Raw genomic sequence first — 22,363 nt, 5'->3', positions numbered from 1 at the left:
GAGACCGAGGAATAAGGGTCAAGCAAAATCGAGTCAGTCCCTAGAGGCTGGCTCATCTTATGTTGGTGTGTGATGACTGGACCACCTAACTGAGCAGATGGGAAACTTTATTGCATTCCCCCTGTAAGCCCCTGATTACTTCAGCCAATCACTGTTGCACCTCCATTGGCATCAATTGCGCCCCTAAAGCTGGAAGGCAGACGAGTCAGAGACATGCTTGGGCACCATGCCACCTACCCCAGTCTGTTGCCACAATGTTACGGGTGCAGGTGGGATAACTGGTGCCACTGGAGTTGAAATACCCAATGAGATCAACCCTGCATCTCTGAACTTTGATGGTCCCCGACTGCCCCAAAGTCTCTGCAACTAAAGTTTCCCCTTGGGGGGATCAACCTGTCTAATCCCATCGGGCTCCATTATTCTCTATAGGAGGATTAATGTCTGGCAACTTCTTCTGCTCTTTTATGTTCTTTTCCACCTGTCTTACCAAAGCTTTGTAGAGCCTTTCAGCTTTCTCCTCTGCCTTTGATCTCCTGGTTGCCCTGGCCTTGGCCCTGATTTTGGCACAGGGCTGCTTCAAAAGTTCATGGTCAGCTGCTGTTATCACTGAGTCAATAAAGCCTCAAGATTGCACTCCCGCCAAAATTGTTCTAAAACTTGTCAAACTGATGTTAATGCTGATGTTCCAGCCAGGCAGATAAATGGCAATAGCTATTTTAGTCCTCTTAGCCACAGATTGCTTCAAATTAATAACAGGCTAAATTGTCCAGCTCTGGTTTCTGTTATTTAGAATCTTCTTCGCTTTAAAATGGCACTCCCGCCAAAATTAACTGCTCCTGTGACAGGCAGAATGAAGCCAGAGTATTGTCACAGGAAGCCGCTGCTCTGACTTGGCCAGGCTGCCTATCAGGCAGGTCAGCACTAGACGTCCCCAATACCTTCCTCTAGGCACTAGGTGCGTTATTGCCGGACTGTAAAAAATCCAAAAAACGGTGCTCCACTAACTAGCTGACAGGCAAGAAGCCGGTGTCTTCGCTTTGCAGCTGCTCCGCTCTCTATCTCCATGCGAAAGAAGCACGAAGGCAAACCAAAGCCTCTCATGCCTCTAGTTCCTTTAGGACTGTTGGTGGAATTTAATTCAAAGAAAATTACACTGACAGCATCCCTCTATTTTTTAAAAAACAGAGGAGCTATCAAAAAAGCAGTTTAGTTAAGCTGAGACTGAATAGAAGAACTGGAGACGAGAGTCCGGAGGGAGCGTGTCTTCAGTTTTTTTCTATTCAGTCTATAGGCAAGCAGATCTGAATATATCCCATGCCTGGATCATGTCGACACCACTCTGGAGAAAGGTAACAGGCACTCAAAATTCTGATTGTGGAATTAAGAAGCCATTAGAAAATAATTCCAGCAAACATTGTGTATCAAGTATGAATTCTATTTATACTATAAACATTGTTCAAATTCTTGTATCTTTTTCTTCTGCCATATTATGTAAGGGACACAAAGCCAATCTCTTTTGGATGGACTGTTTCCATTTGTTTCTTGTCTTGGAAACAGTCAGATCCAATACCAGTTGAGGAGTAACTAACATACTTATATAGATGTAGAATTTCTTTAAGCATTCCTGTTCATTTAATATCATTGGCTAGCAATCTTAAAAGCCATTAACAATAATTGTCTGAAAAAGGACAAGATCTTCTTCTTACAGCTCATTAGCAGGACAGACAGTATTCAGGACAGATGCAAAGGTTACAAAACCTAATATCTCTTTATCATTGCTAATGAAACAAACTTCAGTAATACAAATAGAACTGTTAGCTGTCACACTAAAAGTAGGAAAGATTTAAGACAGATAATAGAACATTTGGAATTGAGCAAAAGAAGACAGAATTTGAAATTGAACCATGTACAAATGATGAACATGTAATTGCTAGAAAGGAAAAGCTTTTATTGCAATTTGAAATTGAAGAAATAGTAGTAAAGGATTGTATAATAAAATAGGCTAAGAACTTTGGACTTAATATACTGATGGAACAGTACGAAAATACATCATTAACAGGCCTGAAATTTACATTATGTTATAACTTAAATGATAATTTTTATAAAATCATGTACCATTAGTATATGACTCCAGAAAAGTTGTCTGGATGATATAGTTCAGGGGTAGGGAAACTTGGCTCTTTTATCACTAATGGACTTCAACTCCCAGAATTCCTGAGTGAGCCATAAAAGGTTCCCCATCCCTGGCCTACTGGTTTTTCAGTTGTGGGGGAAATCAATTTTTGACTTGAATGGGACTGTTTAATATACAAATGTAGGACATATATAATAATGACATATATAATAATTAATATACATTTGTATATTAAACAGTCCCATTCAAGTCAAAAAATGATTTCCCCCACAACTGAAAAACCAGTAGGCCAGGGATGGGGAAACTTTTATGGCTCACTCAGGAATTCTGGGAGTTGAAGTCCATTAGTGATAAAAGAGCCAAGTTTCCTTACCCCTGATATAGTTAATTAAAATTTATGTTAGGAATATGAACAACATAGAGGACCATTTGCTCATACCTGATGAACTTGTAAAAAATAATAAATTTCTGGATTCAAATATATATAATATAAAGAATTTCAAAGATCAACATTCAAATGAAACCAGAAATTTTATTTTGGGATTAGTAGCAATCAATTAGAAAAGAGTCATGAAAGATAATTTTTATATATATACAATTACTGCTGCAAGATAATATGCACAACAATGGAAAGACTCTAAAGACTCTACAATAGCAGAATGATTTGGAAAGGTGAAAGAACTAGCAGAGATGGAAAAAATTAATTTGTTTCATTAGAGAAACATAAAAAACAATATTTATCAATGCCTGGAAACCTCTTGTGGCAATGCTTCCCAACCTTTTCCTTCATTACCCAAAACTCCAGAGGGTTAACGTCATTGCCCAGAAGATCATTGGTTGCCCTCTCCCCTCTTTGGAAGAGCTTTATAGCTCCCGCTGCCTTAAGAAAGTTCAAAACATTCTCAAAGATCCATCTCATCCCAGGAACCCTTTTTTTGAACTATTACCATCTGGCAGACGGTACAGAATAATAAAAACAAGGACAAATAGGCTGAAAAACAGCTTCTATCCAAGGGCAGTAGCTCTTTTGAATTCTGCTATATAGAGTGCAGTGTTGGTGTAGTGTTGGGGATTTTCGGTTCAATATATGAAGGGTGAAGGATATGTGTTTGTGTCTATTTTCATCGTCATGGTCATGATGTGCACTGAAGATGGTGTTTGATTTCGTTGTACGAGGTGCAATGAAAATAAAAGTAAACTAAACTAAACTGAGTATTCTATCAGAAAGTCCTTTTTACCACTTATTAGAAAATCCTTATTAAAATGTCCCTGTTGTGATTGGATAATAGGCTCATAATTTACCTAGGGGTTGGAAAACAATACATTGCTGAACCTGTGATTTATGGGTTTGACGATTAAAAATGGTAGCTAAAAATAAAGTAAAAATTAAATGCTATTCATACTGTTGTCAAAAAAATCAGAAGCTGCTTCTTTGTAACCTTTTCTTTTTTTCTTTTAAATTTTCTATTTTTATTTCCTTTCTTACTTATTCACTAGCCCTTGTTTCTTTTCTAATGTTTCTATTGTTTTTATTTCCTCTAAAAACTTTTTCAATTAAAAATAATTTTAAAAAAGGAAGGTTATTGAAATTCTTTGATCCACCTGCTAATTTCCTCTTGAAGAAATGGAGAAGTTGCTGTATATAGATCCCTGATATGGAAGGAATGTACAGATGTTCCAAGCCCTATAATGTTTTAAAAGCCATACCTTCCCTTCCTAGCTTCTGAGAAGTTCAGTACAGCTTATGCTTTAGCCTCACTACCACTTACAACAAAATAAATTCCTAGGCACTCTTTTTCAAATGTTCTTTTCATTTCTAGGTGTGCAGATCCACAGATTACATGATGTGACTATCCATTATGTTCATAAGTTCTCCTTGATCCTCACATGCACAGAGTGAAGTGTTCTTTTTTTTTAATAGTTTAAAAATGGAATTTATAACTATCAGTGTGACGATGCCATTTAAATCCAGCAGTACAATAAAAACAGATTAATGAAATTTCTCTCAATGCTTCCACTGACATAATTGCAAGCTCCCAAGTTGGGAGAATATAAAGTAGAATGAAGCTAACTGAAGAAGTAAATGGATTTAAGATTAAGACAAATAACTTTTCTAACTTGCAATTAAGCACTATCTAAGGAAATCAGGCTTGAAGAGAAGTACCAGAGATTAAAGGTGACAAAATATAATTTATATAGCTAGTATTAAACTAGGTCAGACATAATAGAAGAAAAAATTTAAATGAATCATGGTCTAGTTCATTCAAACATTTTAAACAGACCCAATGGTGTCGAGGCACAGCATTACCCTATTCGTGTAGAAGGTGCAGAGGTCTTCTCTGACAGAAAGAGCTGCCAATTCCGATATGCGCCTGGCCGAGGTAATGGCCACTAAAAAAGCGACATTGAATGTCAGGTAGCGCAAGCTTACAGATTGAAGAGGTTCAAACGGTGCCTGGGTAAGGGCTTGTAAATGTAGACAGGTTCCAGGAAGGGTACCTGTGAATCACTGGCGGACCATTGGCTGGCTGGCTAGGGAGTCCCTCTTTCCGTAGTGCAACACTGTGGAAAGGGCGCTACCTGTCTGCACACTGTATTCGGAGAGAAACCTTTGTCAAGCCCGTCCTGCAAAAAATCCAGGACCTGTGGGATAGAAGCTGCTGTGGGATCTGTGTCCTTTCTGGTGCACCAGCGATGGAATGCTTTCCAGGTAGCATCGTATATTCTGTTCATGGCGGGCCTCCTGGAGGCTTGTATTGTCCTGCTAACCTTTCTTGAAAAGTTATCCCTCCTCAGGATCCTCTTCTCAAGTGCCAGGTGGCCAAGTTCAAGCTTTATAAAATGAAGCAGACACTTTGAATCAAAGTTTCTTTCCTCACAGAAAATTTTTTGTGACCTGGAACACCCAAATGTAACTTTTCCCAGAATCACCCTATCCTGGAGAATAGATGCTGAAACAGCATTCTCTAGTGTGCATGATTTCTCAACACTTGGTAATCTTATCTGTTTTGGTTTCTATTGACTCTAAATCTAATACATTGTAAATTGCCTCCAACTTTGTTAAAATAAATGCTACTTATTTTTATGTATTTATTAGATTTAGAAAATTTGTTCCATTCTGCACTGATTCTGGGTACAGTTAAAACTGATATAATTTTATTTTACGCTTTAATATTCTGTAAGAGAAGAAATAAACAATACAGACCGCAACAATATTTCAACATTCAAACTATTACATTTATCTAAAGAACCTATTACTGTTAACATAACTTTCCAGATCTGATAAAAAAATAAGTCATCCCTCTGAGATCTGATTATGACAAAAGACTGATGGTAATCTGAACCAAGACAAAAGCCAGATGAAACATGTAACCACGTATTGGATCCTAAATAACACAAATCAAGATTACCATCCTGAGCCACACTACGCTCTACACATATGGGGGATAGGTTAAACTCTCCAAAAGCTATCAGACCAGAGATTCTGTTTCCAACTTAGAGACTGAATCAAGCAGCTCAGTCAGGGAGATAGCCAATATAGGAGGGAAATCAATATAATAGAAACAAACACAACTGCTCCCTAGTGCCTACAGTTCTCACATGTTATTTCTGGTCCCATGGGATTGGGCCATGCACGGGGAAGGTGTGCTTGATATTAAGATACTGATTTTGCATTTCAGCCCCTCAGTTTTGCATTCTACCTCCAGAATAAGACAACTCACCATGGTCAACTAACCGGGGGCCTTTTGTCAATGGAAATCATGTTGAAGAAACAGTGGTGGATAACATTTATCATGTTCCGTTATCCCATGTGGAATTGCCCTGTGGTGAAATGGCAATGGCATGTTGACCACTGAGTGTTGGCAGTGGCACATTCAGTAGATGCAAGGAAAGTAAGTTCTCTTGAAGGTTGCCCCCATAACACCTCCCACCCAACTCATTTATACCTGTAGTACTACAAAGCCAATTGGGTTAGCTGCTGATATAATTCTAAAACCTCATATTCAGATCTCCAATACAAAATCAAACCAAGATTTTAAATCTTTAATAATCAATCACATGAGTCATCCCAGAAGCTATCCTGCAAGTAAAGCACCATAGTCAACTAAAAAGTACCCATGGAGTGATGATAGGAAGCAGAGATCATAATCCGCATTTAGGAAATCAACACTCAGGCAGCTGCAAATTTCAGGTGAATTCAATACTCACAATCTTCCCACTCTGGTTCCTGCTGCCCATATCTCACCTTGACCTCAAAGAGTCTCTGCTCACAAAAGAAGCAACTTCCCAGCTGCCATATCTCCTCCAAATTGGTTATGCAACCCAAAACAGCAAGATATTTAGCTGGTCGCCAACACTGGGATAAATGAGTTTTCCTCCTGACATGGAGAGAAACTTACTATGTAGCCAAGACACCTACACAAAGACCTGTAGTTTGCACCACTGAGACACTACTGACACATTTCCCCATTTTTCCCCATTGTCACTCTGCAGTGTTCCAAATCTACCACTACAATCACAGCAGACAAAGATCACAGGAAACAAAATCTTCAAAAATCCATCCAAGTTCTCCCAAAATAGAGGCATTTGACATTTAATTTCTGCCTGTTTACCACCTTGGGAGGGAACAAAGGAAAAGACAAAGCTTGATTTTAATTATTTAATTCATATTTTCAGAAATAGCCCAATAATTATTTGCTTGTATATTCTATTCAACAATCTTTGGCAGATTACTTGCTACATCTGATGACTTTGATTTAAAAGTCTTCAAACTATTCTCAAGCTTGTAGTGTAGACATGACTAAAATATCAGCTACCGTATTTGCCGGCGTATAAGACGACTGGGCGTATAAGACGACCCCCAACATTTCCACTCAAAATATAAAGTTTGTTATATACTCGCCGTATAAGACTACCCCTCTTCCACACACCTTCCACTTTTGCACTTTTTTTTTTTTTTTGACGCACTTTTCTGCTTTGGACAATTTTGAAATGAGCTAATCCAATTTTGAACCAAGAATATGCCAATAACTATGGAGTTTAGAAATGAGTTTTAAAAATATTTTTCATTGCTTACCATTAAGCGTAAAATATGTTGTAAATAAAATGAGAACACAGGAAACGTTCTCTTCTCAATACAGCTGATCTCTCTCTCTCTCTCTCTCTCTCTCTCTCTCACACACACACACACACCAAAAACCCGGACACTGAAAAGGCTGCCAAGGAACAGTATATTCAATGCCTTCTCTTTAATCAAGAAACAAGGAATTCCTTAGAATCTTTTTTTTTCCCCAAGTGGCCCTCTTTAAAAAAATATATGGAGGTAACACTTTCATTCAAAAAGTCTTCCAGTATTTGGAGTCGCTCAGACATATTGAAGTGAGGCAGGAGAGTAAGTGAAATTTGAAATGACCCAGCTACAGTTTTCTTCCCCTCCCGCCCGAAGGCCATTATCTCCACATCAAAACGAACGAGGGGAGGCAAAGAAGCCAAACACGCTAAAAGGATCTCTTTATTTTCCTACACAAGGTCACACCTACTTTTCCGCATTCAAAGGACAACCTCTCCTCACCACCACCACACACACACACACACCCCAATACCCGCAAACAATGTTCTGGGCATTAATCACCATTGCTACATTAACCTGGTAAATTTATACCCTGCCTCCCCCAGTGTTGCTTTGACGGCAGGATTTCACACAGCGGGCGCTCGCTCGCTCTCTTCTCCGCTCTCCCACCGTTCGCACATGTTGGAAGCACCGTAAAACCTGATAACCCACCCGGGGCTCCCCATCCTTAACCTACAGCCGCCCGCATGCAAAACCTGCGTGCAAAAAGAAAAAAAAGAAAAAGAAAAGTACACCGCACGTGAGGATCTTGAATCCTCTCCTCCCCACACCGCTAAGGAAGGAAGAGGGGGAAAGGTTGCGCAGCGCGTGGCGAGTGACACCCGCCACACACACACACACACACACACACACACACACGCTCCCCCCAGCCTCCCTCCCGGCTGCAACTCAAGCTCGAAGTGGGAGTCGGAGTCCTCCCGGCGTATAAGACGACCCCCCACTTGGAGGCATGTTTTTCAGGGCAAAAAAGTCGTCTTATACGCCGGCAAATCAGCTACTTATTCTTATCATTTTTTGTTTTTCTTGAATTATTTTTACCATCTTGCCTGATTAAAGAATTCTTGGAAGTTTTCTAATTTCATTTTTTCTTCTCGTTAATACTCTCATCTGTGTGCTTTTGCTCTTTAACATCTTATGTACTTATTTAAAATCCTTTCCACTTCTTCTTTCTTTTGAACAATACTTTAAGCTATCCTAAGTAATCCAATTAAAAACCAATACATACATTCACCAACTCACCTGCTCACAAATTACATTCATTGAGACATTTTCAAGAGATGCCTGGCAAGCAAAATTATTTACTGTAAGACTAAAATCTAACTTCATAGAGTAAACCTCCCAAATATTTTCTTCTACCACTATAGATATTTTTTTACCAGTAGGAAGCTATCACATTCTTATAAAACAGTAGGAAAATCTTTATATATATTATATAATCCTGATATATATGTAATTATAATCCTGATATATTATATAATCCTGATATATATATAATTATAATATATATATTATAAAATCCTGATATATATTATCAGGACATAAAAGCTCTTTCACTTTGTTTGCCATATTAACTAGAAAACATTCTTATTACAATTAAAAACATTTAATTCTACTTCTTTAATACATATTTTATACTAAGTCAAGTTTTCTTTTAAAAAAAACACACTGAACTACTGTATCTCTTCTACCTATTATAAGTCAGAATCAGAGGTATTTAGCAGGTTCTGACTAGTGCTGGAGAACTGGTAGTGGAAATTTTGCGTAGTTCGGAGAACTGGCAAATACCACTTCTGACTGGCCCCGCCCCCATCTATTCTCTGCCTCCCGAGTCCAGCTGATCGGCTGGGTCTTCTTTTGTTGCCCTGCACAGGAGAACGGAGCTGGAAAGCAGGTTAGTGGGGGTGGGGAGAGAATGGGATTTTGCAGTAACCTTCCCCCAGGAATGGGGAGGGAATGGAGATTTTACAGCATCCTTCCCCTGCCACGCCCAAGCCACACCACCAAGCCAGGCCACGCCCACAAAGTCACGCCCACAGAATCAATAGTAAAAATTGTTGAATCCCACCACTGGTCAGAAACCACAGTTTACAATTGTCAATGGTTAAATTGAAGATTAAACCAAAATGGAAGAAGCTAATTTGTTGATTGCTGCAATTTTTCCATGCTTGCTCCTTTTTTCTGCCATGCCTTTTCCTTCTTGAGAACTGTACATCAGTTACTTAAAAAAATTAAGAGCACTTGAGAATAGTTTATATACAAAGACATCTTTAATTAGCACCATCCCAAAAACATGATTGTCTGCCTATCGTAAGTTAATACTTACCTATGTGCAGCAAAACTCCTCACACCCTTTTGCAAGCAAAAGTTTTAGGTCCCTTTCACACTGATCAGCCCATTCAAGTGGTACCCTATAAAATACAAAAGAGAAAAAGATCTCAGTATGCATGCATCATAAAATTATATATTCAATCCATCTGCAGGAAAGCATTACTTAAGTCAGTTACAGCTCCACATGCACAATTAGCACAATATCTGCCAAAGGAATACTAAACATAGATTTGCTTTTACAGCTAGAAGATGCTACAAGCTTTTTTGGAAGCTTCCAGAATGCTAGGATGTAGGTGGGGAGAGAAATAAGTGAAACAGAAATTGGAAAGTAGTCTAATTGTAGTATACCAATGGGGGTTTCACTACTAGAAACAAAAAACAGTTTCATACCAACAAACCTTACTTTGAGGTTCCACTGAAAAATGATTGTCTGTGCCACTACAGCAAATACTTATCTTCTCGAATGTGAAAAAAATACTTCCTCTGATAGCTCATTAAAACTGACCAATTCATCCATTAGCATTCCTTGAAGTATATTCAGGAACCCAACACTGCTCTTTTTTATTGCTGATTTTAAAATATGCTGACTCTGTAAACCACTTAGTAAGGGCTATAAAGCACTGTAAAGCAGTATATAAGTCTAAGTGCTATTGCTATTCCAGCCATGCCAAATGGCTGAAAGGAGATGCAGCTTTAGGTTTTCCATTATGTTTAATATCAGCTCATAATTATTTAGGACCAATAATTAAAAGACTCCAGAAAAGAAAAACTGAAATTTAATCAACTCATATATTTTATCTCATATGCTACTACCCATCTTGCTGTATTCAAAGAAAAGATTAAAGGAACATTAATACACAACATCAAATTTGAACTTGAATCAGCAGATAACTCTTTTATTCAACACTTGACTATTTAACAATTTGTATGTCACAGATTTCATTCAGATTCATTATATTTACAATTAAAGCATCATTTTTTTTAAAAAAATAACTTGAATAATACCTACAAAACCTACATTAAAAATAGTAAACAACAATAATACAATTGCCACATAGCAATAGACTTCCATTTCTACCAACAAATTAAGATATTTAATACAGCAGTCTTATAACAGTTGCACAGTTGCACAGGGAATCACAGCTTTCAATCGCCATAAGCAGTCAAGGAGGGAACTAGAACTAAAGTTTCAGATGCTGCTGAGAAGTCCAATAGACTAGAAGGGGGACACTAACACATAAGTTGTGACACAAATCATCAAATATCATGAACAATACTACTTCCATCCTATGTACATTTTATCATTTGTCCATCCCATACTCCCTCTGTGGTTACCCTTGTACACCTCTCTGAAATGAATTCCTACCAAAATAAAATATAATTTGTTACAATTTGGGGTTCAGAGTGAATAAGATTCTCTTCACCACAGTATTTTAGGGTTGATAACATTATTTTAGTCATATTTTATTTACAATATGTACTTGTGTATGAATATTCTGGCTTTTCTCATTTGTTCAGAGTTCAAAACACAATTTCCTCTGGAAATCTTCACAAGAATTATGGTAGAACTTCATAAAGTATTATATTAATTTCAGCAAAAGCAACTGTTACATAGATTTGTAGTCCTGAATCTGCATCAATAGGACTTTAATCAATTACTTCCTATATTTATTGTCTCTGAAGAAAATGAGATCACTGATGATCTTATCTAGATTTATTCAATTCTTCTCCATATGATTCAAGTTCAAAGATATTATATTTTCAGGGCTAAAGCATATATTTTTGATGCTGATTAAAATATTTAAGAAACATCAAAACTATTTTTCTACAGACTGTCTAGTACAAGACTGAAATTTCAGTGACCATATACTTTATATACGACACTTGGAAACTATCTATTTTGTTATTTGATAAAATGCTGGTTTAGGAGTTGAAAACAACCCTTCCTTTAGAAGGAAATTGTGTAGTACCAATACATGTTTCATGCTTCCATATTTTTCAGGGTTCACTCTAAAAGTTGTTAAAATGCATGAGCATTAACTTTTACATACTGCATAATAAATGTACATTAAAATTATATTTAAAAACCACATTAAAATGTTCTTTATTTGTGTCTAACCACCTTCTCCAAAAATATTCTAATATTTTATTATTTTAAACCAAAATAAAATTCTCAGAAATCATGATTAAAGAGCTACATTTCCAACTATGGTTCCCAAGTCAGCTATAAAGAATAATTGAAACAAATATATCTAATATCTTCCTTGTAATTAATTAAGAGGAAAGCATGGAAAGTTCATCCATGCTCTGCTAAAACCATGTTTAAAATTAACATCTCAAATCTCTTATTATGCCTGATATAATATTTTTGGATCAGAACAAGAAACTCAATCCTCTCCTGAGTTTACTGCATCTTTTTTGCACAAGAGATATGTTTACTATTAATATGGCTTGTTCTGTATTCTGTACAGTGGTAGATTTTGTCTTCTGTACAAATGCAGATAGATAAACTCAACAAAACGTACATACAAAGTTTTTATTTTTGGTTCATCAGGTATCCTCATAACTCACATTTGTGACGAAGTTCTTCTTTAATGACCAATCCTTTGCATATCTGTCTTGTAGGTAAAAATATGATTATCTCCTATCCCTTCTCTCTCATCTCGTAGCGATAGAAGTAGAACAGTTACCATGAGTCCATGAGTTCAGCCAAGAGTAAGGAAATCTCCCCCAACCCATCGAAGGTCAATTTAGTGACCAATCAGGATTACAGATGTGGTCACCTGGTATGGACTACATTTTCCAGGATACCTTAACTACATTTACCATGATGCATTCCCTTAAGGGGACAGCTCACAATTGCTACCTAACTATCCAATTTCCATACGCTGGCTGGACAGCACATCAATAATATGGTTAAAACAGATACCATCTATTGATTAATTTGAAGGAAGTCTAATGTTTTTTGAAGGGAAAACATTTCAGCACCTTCTTCAGCCAAATAAATAACCCATGACTTTTTGAAACTAAGGTTTTATGAAAAAACAAGATTCCCTTGCTTTATGAAATCATAGCTGAATTTCACTGTTATTAATACAAATGATGCAGGCCAAATTAATGCAAGTTAAGAGCACTGCCAAAGAGACATGTTATCACAATTCATCCTGAATAGTGGAACCAAAGATGCATGGAATCTTTGGCCAATTCTCAATTCTTATAGTTTGGTTGAATTATCACAAAAATAATGTATCCTTCAGTTTTAAAGTGAATTAATTCTGTTATCTGAAAAATAATAATCTTAATAAACTTTAATTCAAAATATTATTTATGTCATATAAGTAAATATGAGTTTTCTAGGCTGCTATAACAGAAGATGAAAGCAATTATGTAGGAAATATTGTAATGAAAATGCAGGCCATTTTAAATATGTCTTCATATTGCTTTATTCAGTTATTCTATTTAAGTGGTTTATCAATGTAATGTGGCTATGTGAACAGGATAAAAAACAATAACACAAATGATCACATGCATGTATCTGTGATTACAAGAAAGCAGCACGTGGTACTAAAATTAAATGCAAGTGAAAGAATAATGGATTTTAGAAAATATGATTTTATCCTTGAAATCAATGATTTTAGACTACCCAATCCCCCACCCCTTGAAATCAATGATTTTAGACTACCCAATTTACACATGACCTGTGAGATGTTATTATGCTTTAATTTACCAGCTTGAGGCACTATTAAATTATAACTCTGGGTTAAAAAAATATCTGTTTAAAATGAAGTGCAGATCATGACCTGCAGAGATAATGTATTTGTTGTACTCCCCCCCCCCTTGAAGACATGTGTTAGTCTAACACAAGACAACAAGAGAATCCCTTTGAAAAATATAAAGATGCAAAGAACTACTAGTAGCTAACCAACAGTTTGAAATCAATAACAACTTCATAATTTGACAAAGGAGATTAAATGATGCTGTGCAAATTCTATCAACATTCCTCTAGCAAATTCAATGAGGTGATAAAAGCAGAGTATTATGCTGATAGATGCCGAATGTTTTACATTAAAATATTGACACACCAAATATAGACTTCAATTCTCATTATAATAATATATTTTAACAGATGACTAAAATCAGTTCTTAATTGGACTGATAAATGAAAATGCTAAGATTATGCATCAAGCTACAATTTCATAGTTAGCATCAGTTATCTCCTTTTATTTTTAGACTTTTAGATTTTTTTAAAGACAAAACACCATAAAAAAAGAAACAATATTTTCCCATTCCTGCGTCTAGTATCTCTACCCAAAACCAATTATAAAAACAATAAAAATTACTGGCACACTGAGGATCAAACTGAAATTAAAAAAAAAAAAGTTACAAAACTGTTGGTACAAACCCAACTTAAAAATTGAATTGCAATTTCAGGTAATTAAACTGTGCAATAAATGTAACTGTTGTCATATGAAAACAGAGTTTAGTAGAATATTTTACTAGCTTCCATAAATTATCCTTACTCTACTCTTTTAAAGTGGTATGTTATAAAATTTAACACTGAAAAACAAGAATACAGAATCAATGACAATGTAATGGAAAAGAGCATCAGTGCCATAAATTCTGTAATATATAGATACTACCTAAGATTTATGATAATAATAGAATATTATGAAACCAACTATATAAAATGCAGCAACAAATAAATATTCAAAATGTTAAAAATCAACATAGACCCTTTACCTCTGTATTTACAATTCTACATTGTAAGTCTTCCAGATTGTAGTGCTGGTGACTCATCATAATTAAATTAACTTCTCTATATAGTTTTTGTGTATCTTTATTTTTAGAATTTACTAAAGCAAAATGATTTTCAGTAGAACAGAACTGGCATTTATTGTGAATGGATCATTTCAGTAAATGCTCAGAAATGTATGTTAGCCATTAGGAGATTTTGGGGTGGAGGGGAATGTTTATAAGTCACTGGCAACATATTGTCTATTTCTAACTTTTGATTTTACATTTAAATTCACTTCACTGATAAATGGAAAGTAGGAAATTTTTACATATTTGTGGGGTTTCTAAGCCATCCTTAGGTATGCAAAAATACAGTCTGCCAGTAAGTCTCTCCCATCCAAGAATATGTATATATAAAAGTAAGTCTAAATAAATGAATTAAATTTAAGACTTCACCACAACTTGGAGGAAGAGGAGGAGGAGGAAGATGATGATAATGATGACATTAAGATGCAATTATAAAATCCATCCATCCCAAGTCACAACTTCCAGTAAGCACTATATTAAACCATCATCACCTTCAATCCAATGCCCATGCTCCTTTAGGAAAGAAACCAACTGGATGCAGAACTGACAATCTACTTTTCAGTGGAGTGCTTTAAAATCATATCCACTTTGTAATATTGGAGGGTCATCAGGATTTATTAAATACTGCATTGCTATAACTCTGCTGCTTTAGATCTTGAAATCCTTCCCTTCCAAAAATGAGTAAATGGCTTTCGTAATCCATTCCAATATTTATTAGAACTACAGTAAGTGGTTCCATCCCACTCTATGCCAAAACTTTTTAGAGTGCAAGATGGGGAAAAAAGCAGAACCATCTATTTCTGCTCAGTCTTATGCATGATTATTGAGCAGAGTTCATCTCAGTGGGAGGACACAAAGAAAATAGTTTTTTGAATTAGCTTTTGTTCTCCTAGTGAATTCATTATCAGAGCTAAAATTCAGGCTCTTAAGTTTCTGACTGTGCCCACTGCAACCCCAAGCTATTGAGAGGTCTTTTATTTACCTTTACCAAAAGGTGATAAAATATTTCACACTAAAATTTCCCTTAGTTTAAGGATGCCGAACTTACTAATTATTTAATTTCAGTGAAGAACAACACAAAAATCTGTCCAATCATAACAAGTAGCAACATTGCTAGAAATATATATGAATAAGATTACAGTAATTTCAGTGGAATATTTGCTGTAATGGAACACAAAGTAATACCCATGCGTTAATGGCATTGTTTTAGAGATATACCAGATCACCTGTTGTATTTTTCCTAGGAGTAATCAGTTTAATATCTTATTTAATTATAATTAAAAAAATATTTCACTTTGGCTATGAGTTGTTTAAAATAATAAATCAGAGATCTTATACAAAGAAACAAGGGCTTTTGGAAATTAAAGATGAAAATTATGATGGCAAAAATAATTATTATTCATTTGGAACTGAAGTAATTATTACAATGATATAAATTTGACCAATAAACCTAAACTACCTTTCTCTTTACTTTTCCATTTAAAGTCAAAGTCTAGATGTTCAATGAAACATGTTTAATAATAAAACTGCCTCTTTATTTGTGATCTTTGTTCTTCACCTCTTTCTCTGACCATGTTTTTCTTTCTTTCATTGATAATATTTCCTTAAATATCAGAACTTATATTCAAGTTATATTCAAAAGCATTCCTTAACATAGTATATCAGCATGAGCCAAGCACCTTTTCCAAAGTATTAAAGAATCCATGTTCTTTGGATGGCTTGCATTGCTATTACAAAGGTTGTTCAACTGTCTACACTTTATACATGCCCAGCAGTGGCATCAGAATCCTGATGTTGTCTATGCAAGTACAGAAGCTATTGAAACATTTCTGATTTGGCCAAATCAGCCAAAGCCTTATTGATATAAGAATAGTCTAACTCAAAGGGGGGAAGACAAAGACTCAGTCGAAAATTCTGATGGAAATTTTATATTGAAGATCAAGCAGCAACATTCTTTCTTCCATCCTCTCATCAGGTGTCAAATAAATCATTGTATTCTAGGAATTTTTAAAATTATTAATATGCAGGGAGGGAGGGAGGGAAATGCATTCTACTCAAATCTGTCAGGTGATCCAAATTGTTGTGAAAGTAGAATTTCACTTAAGTTTCTCTAATTCTCAGTGTCCCCTAGTTCTCATATTAATAAATCAAGTTGGTCATCTCGGAGAGGAAAGCATTTTCCCCGCACAAAAGTTGACCTGCTCTCTGAAGGACAGATACTATATTCCTTTCACAGCCATTTGCAAAATACTAACTAGATGGTAATAGCTTTTTGTTTAATTTAAAAGCCCATCAACATTTCATTAAAACTACTGATTTAGCATCAATTAACAAACCGCAATTTTATCTCACCCCTGCCTCTTACTCATAGTATTTCTTAACTCTGTCTATAATCTTTCAATCAGAGCTTTCTGTCATTTGGCAATTGCTGCATTAAACTAATTTTCTTTTAGTTATTCATACCAACCCAGCCAGAAACAAGAGCAGAATGGAGGTCTAGACATTTGCTCTCATAGGATGTTATGCAGAGGTATACAAATAATGTGAGCTTTTTAAAAGTTGTTTTTGAGAAACCCTGTCTCTGATACAGTAAAAATACAAAGGTTCCAAGGGCAATTAGAACCCTAGAGAGGCTTATATATGGGAAAACATTTTAAAAGATCTGCACCCTTTATTTTGCTGAAGGAGATGAAAGAGTTACCAAAGATAATAAAAACAATAAAGGATAGAGGAAGGTCATTTCCCTTTAATACACATATTTCTGCTAAAGAAACAAGAAATTATTTTGGGTAGCTTTTTTTGTTCTCAGAGCAATATGTTTTAGAAAACATTGGTTTTAACAAAATAGCAATCTTTAAAATCTTAACTGCTACCAGTAATTACCCATGACAAACAAATCATGCTGGTCATTTGAAAAAAAAACCTAGCTGTTATGTTTTTCTGTGATCCTGAATTGGCCTAATAAAAACATTCTGACAATGTGGGTTGTATTCACCATAGCCCCACATATTCATAAAATATTATTACATCACTAATGGGCAAATGTCTCTAAATTCATTGGAGGAAGTCAACTGGAGAATTCATCTGCCCTTGTAATGCAGGAGCTAGTACAACAGCCATGTTTCCAAATGAAGTTAGTGCAATTTTGCAGAAAGAACAGAAGGGGCCGTTGGTCCTACCTGAACGCTTCTTCTCGGGGAGCCGAAGGGAGAATCCAGGATGGGTAGTCTCTAGTCTCATAGCCCTGCAGACTGAGTTGAAAAACTGAGGACACACCCCCTGGTAACAGTCCCGTTCTGAATGACGTCAAAGCGAATCCAGCTGCTCCTCATCCTCTAACAGATAGCCTATTTGATACTGCGAGAAAAAAAACATTTCCTTCCTACTCCGACCAGACAGAATACAGGGTAGGACTGGATTCTCCCTTCGGCTCCCCGAGAAGAAGCGTTCAGGTAGGACCAATGCCTCTTCTCCACTGAGCCGAAGGGAGAATCCAGGATGGGACATACCAAAGCTGGCTGATGGCTGTCCTATGGGAAAGAACTGGATTGGTCGGAGGTCCCTACTTCTACATGAATGCCCTGCAGGACTCGTCTTCCAAAGGACACTTCTGCTGAGGCAGTCAATTTTATAATGTCTTATGAATGGGGTCACAGGTGACCAAGTTGCAGCTCTACAAAAGTCCAGAACCGAAGCCTGCATTGCCCAGGCTGAAGTGGTCGCTGCACTCCTCGTTGAGTGTGCAGTGATTCTCCTGGGCACAGGAAGAGCCAGTAACTCATAGGCCTTCGCAATACAGGCTCTAAGCCAGCGACCCACAGTAGATAGTATCATCCTGAGACCCAAAGTTGATGGCTGAAAGGAAACGAACAGGGCTTCAGTGCTCCTAAAAGAGGAGATCCTTTTGATGTATATACAGAGGGCCCTCCTAATGTCCAAGGCGTCCCATTTTCTCTCCAGTGCATGGGTAGGCCCTGGTCAGAAGTCAGGCAAAATCAACTCCTATGAGAAATGGAATAAGGAGTTCACCCTGGGCAGAAAGGTAGGGTCCAACCGCAGAACCACCCTGTCTGCATGGAAAATGCACAGGTCCTTTCTGATGGATAAGGCCATCAACTCCGAGATATGCCTGGCCGAAATAAGAATGACACCTTGCACGTGAGTAGGCGAAGACTGACTTCACACAAGCGTTCAAATGGGGGAGAAGTCAGTGCCTGCAGGACCCTAGGCAAATCCCAGGTGGGGTAACGGTGGACCACCAGTGGCTTCAAATTAGTGGCTCCCCTAAGGAAGGCTTTCACCCTGGGGGAGTGGTTGAGTCCTTGACCAAAAAAAACGAGGCCAAGGCAGCCACTGGGGGCGAAACTTCTGTCCAACCCGTCCTGCAGGACTCTTAACACATTTGCCACAGACATAGCAGTAGGTTCCAATAGGTGACTGGCACACCAGCCACAGAAAATCCTCCATGATGCATTGTATATCCTGGTCATGGAAAGACTTCTGGCTGCCTGGATGGTCTGAATGACCCTTCTGGAAAACTACTCCTGTTTCAGGAGCACCCGCTCAAGCGCCAGACAGTCAACCAAAACCAGGCTGGATCTGGGTGCTCAATCAGGCCCTGGCTGAGGGAGATCCTGTGCAGGGGAATTCTCCAGGGTCTGGCGACCGTTAGGCCCACCAGGTAGGCGAACCATGGGCGCCTGGGCCAGTAAGGGGCTACAAACAGAACCTCCGCCCTCTCTGTCAGTACCTTTCTGATTGTTCCCGGAATCAGGGGAAGGGGGGAAAGCATAGAATAGCCCTTGGGGCACCTGCACCGGAAAGCATTGACCCCTTCTGCTCCTGGTGCTGGGAACTGTGCAAAGAACCTCAGGAGCTGCGAGTTCTCTGGAGATGCAAAGAGATCCAGAATCGGATGGCTGAACCATTCCGTCATCTCCTGGAACAGACTGGGATGCAGTCGCCATTCTGACTGGTCGACTGTGGGCCTGCTCAACCAGTCTGCTTGCATATTAGAAACTCCCGAGGTGTTTTCTGCTCACAGGGACAATGGGTGTCTCTCCGCCCACCTGCACAACCGAGTCGCCTCCTGCATTAGAGATCTGGAGCGAGTGCCCCCCTGCCGGTTTATGTGGGCCTTGGTGGCCACATTGTCTGTGAGGAGAAAAATCTGTCTCCTCATCACCTCCTGCCTTAGATCCTTGAGAGTTAAGTGGGCAGCCCTGAGCTCTAGCCAATTTATGTTGTGGGAGAGCTCCTCCTGTGACCACCTAACCTGGACTCCCAGGTGGGCATGGTTATACAGTCTGGGGCTCCCTGTACAAGCAACCCTGATCCATGGCTCGAGACTGCCACCAACAGAGAGAATGAAGAACCAGCAAGGGGACGTAAACCCTCCTTGGCAAGTCGCCCCTGCCTGCCTTCTGGTAGGGGAGCAGGAACCACTGCAGGGTTCTGGCAGGAAGCGGGCCCTGGGATGATCCCGATGCACGATAACATCTTGCCGAGAAGTTGAGACAGCAAGATGATAGGCGCCTCTCTGTCAGACAGGATCTGTGATGTGACTCCCTTATACTGTCTCGATGCTCCTGTGAGAGAAAGACCTGGCCAGTTAAGGTGTCTATGATAGTCCCCAAATGTAAGAGATGGTTTGATGGTACTAGGTGGCATTTGTTCAGGTTTATCGAGAACCCATGCTCTCGAAGGATTCTGATTGTTGACATCATATCCTCCTCCGCCTGGGGTCTGGAAGAGGATGCTATCAGGATGTCGTCCAAATAGCATAGAATCCTTATGGGTAAGGATATGAGGTATGCCGCTATGGCCACCAAGAGCTTGGTAAAAGTCCGTGGGGCTGATGACAGGCCAAAGAGGAGAGCTCTGTATTGAAAATGGTGGCCACCATAGCAAAACCTCAGGAACTGAAGGTGGGTGGGGTCTATGGGCACATGGAGGTAGGCCTCTACCAGGTCTAACAAAGCCAAAAAAAATCTCCCTCCCGCAGGCCCTGTAGGATAGAATGGAGGGAGTGCACCTTGAATCTTCGGCAGATTAGATGCCTGTTGAGCCCTTTCAAGTTGAGGATTCCTCGCCACCCCACCCCCCAGCCTTTGGAATCACAAACCAAATTGAATAGAACCTCTGCCTCTCCTGGTCTCCAGGAACTGGATGGATGGCTGAACGTCCGCAGATGGTGGATCGCCGATTCCATGAGATCCCTCTTTGAGGAGTCCCTTGAGACGGGGCAGCACATAATGGCACTGGGGGGGAGGAAATAAACTCCCGAGAGAGACCTGACCATAAAGTTGTCAGGATCCAAGCGTCCATCGTGATCTGTTCCCACCTCTGCCAGAACAGTCCCAGACAGCCCCCTTGGGAGAGGAGGCTTGGGTGTCACTTGTTGCATCTAAAAGGTCTGTTGGAACCCCGAAAGGACCTTCTGTCATCTTGCCTCTGATGCCCTCTGGCGGCAAAGGCCGGTCTATCGGCCTGAAATGGCGTAGGTCTGGTTCTGCTGGAGGCTTGGCTTCCAGGTGCAGCAATCAAAAATCCTTGTGGTGGCTCAGAATTATTATGAGTGGCTTTTGCCTTGATTTGGAGGATTCCCTGCAAATCCTGAGTACTTGAGCCACCAGGATATCAGGCAGTCAAATATTGTTTATCTGCCAATTGGTTTTGCTGCCTGCCATCTTGTGGGAGAAGAGGAGAGATGGCTCTGTTTTCAGCCATCTTGGAGTCTCTCACCGCCTTATCAAACTCCTTATCTAGGGCTTTTTGTCTATGCCTGGCTATCCTCTCCCCTAGAGGGTCTTTTAGTGGCTAGGGTCCTAGCTCTGATCCTAGCTGCTGTCTCCAGTCCAGTAGACCTGGACTTAGTTGATCCCTTTGCAGCTCTCTCCCTACTCTGCTGAGGAGCTGATAATTCTTGGCCAGCTCTCCTGGCGGCCATTTTGAGCCTGCCAAAAATAATTGTCACTGACAGGGAGAGAGAAAAAGAAAAAAGGGCAAAAGAAAAATAAAAACAAAATTTATTTGATCTAAAGCTGTCTGCTTTGCTCACAGCAGCTGTCTACCACTTCAGGAAGCTAGTGAGACCCAGAAGTGGTGAGCTCAGCACAGCTCTGCAATTTAAGGCAAGAGTCAAAGCAAAAAGGAAAAAAAAGTGGCTGACTCTTTAAAATTGCGACAAGCCCTGACAGATCAGAGGCTTGCAAGCCAGTGCTGGCTGCACCGCAATCAATTTGGCAGTCTCAAGTGTCTCACAGCTGCCACGGTGCTCTGGTGACTGGACAGGGGGTCAGGATTCAATTCAGATGGCCAGAACCCCCCCCCCCAAGGGACAATCATGGAGACGAACTGCAGAATTGTCACGAAATGTCTGAAATGGCCGCCGACGCCAAAAAGGGGCAGAAGCGCCTTGTGGTTTTCACGGCTAGCACAGATCAATAAGAACGGACCGGGAGAAAGTGAGTTGAATAAGACACTGACTCCTGCCCCCCAGCCTGGGCTACATGGGCTCTCAGGGGCACCTCCAACCAAATTTACAATCACAATTCCAAAAACCAGTCTACCAGCAAATAATATTTTTTTTTAAAAGGCAGTCAAAAAAACGTGAAAAACAAAAGTGCTAAACGGCAAGCCGGCTAGCTGTCAAACCTGCTCTAAGCCTCTCGAAGAAAGAAAAAAAACTCAATCCAGGGGGTGAAGATTCTTCTACAATCTGAACTATTCAGAGCCCTTAAAGGGTGGTCTGAACACGCTGAGACCGAGTGAAGAACTGGGACTGTTACCAGGGGGGGTGTCCTCAGTTTTTCAACTCTGTCTGCAGAGCTATGAGACTAGAGACTACCCATCCTGGATTCTCCCTTCGGCTCAGTGGAGAATATGTGGAAGAACTTTTTCTAACTGTACCTGGCTACTATCACTTCTAATATGTTTGTTGGTTTTCA

General features: G+C 39.0%; 1 protein-coding gene across 8 annotated transcripts in view; it reads right to left on the bottom strand.

The window, feature by feature from the left end:
* PTPRF (protein tyrosine phosphatase receptor type F) overlaps positions 1-22,363 on the bottom strand; it is a 588,039-nt gene that overhangs the window by 464,908 nt on the left and 100,768 nt on the right. For 6 of the 8 annotated variants that reach the window (XM_087960145.1, XM_026665718.2, XM_026665721.2 and 3 more), the window contains exon 2: positions 9,589-9,673. The gene's annotated coding sequence lies outside the window, so the exon portion shown is untranslated. Of the gene's footprint in view, positions 1-6,380; positions 6,505-9,588; positions 9,674-22,363 lie in introns of those variants that run through there. The other 2 variants (XM_087960146.1, XM_087960148.1) reach the window with 1 other exon arrangement.

The sequence above is a fragment of the Notechis scutatus genome, chromosome 3 (assembly GCF_049901735.1).
Source record: "Notechis scutatus isolate UNSWTSFEM ecotype Mainland chromosome 3, rNotScu1.2, whole genome shotgun sequence".
Taxonomy (NCBI): Eukaryota; Metazoa; Chordata; class Lepidosauria; order Squamata; family Elapidae; genus Notechis; species Notechis scutatus.
This window is presented reverse-complemented; position numbering and strand designations above follow the sequence as displayed.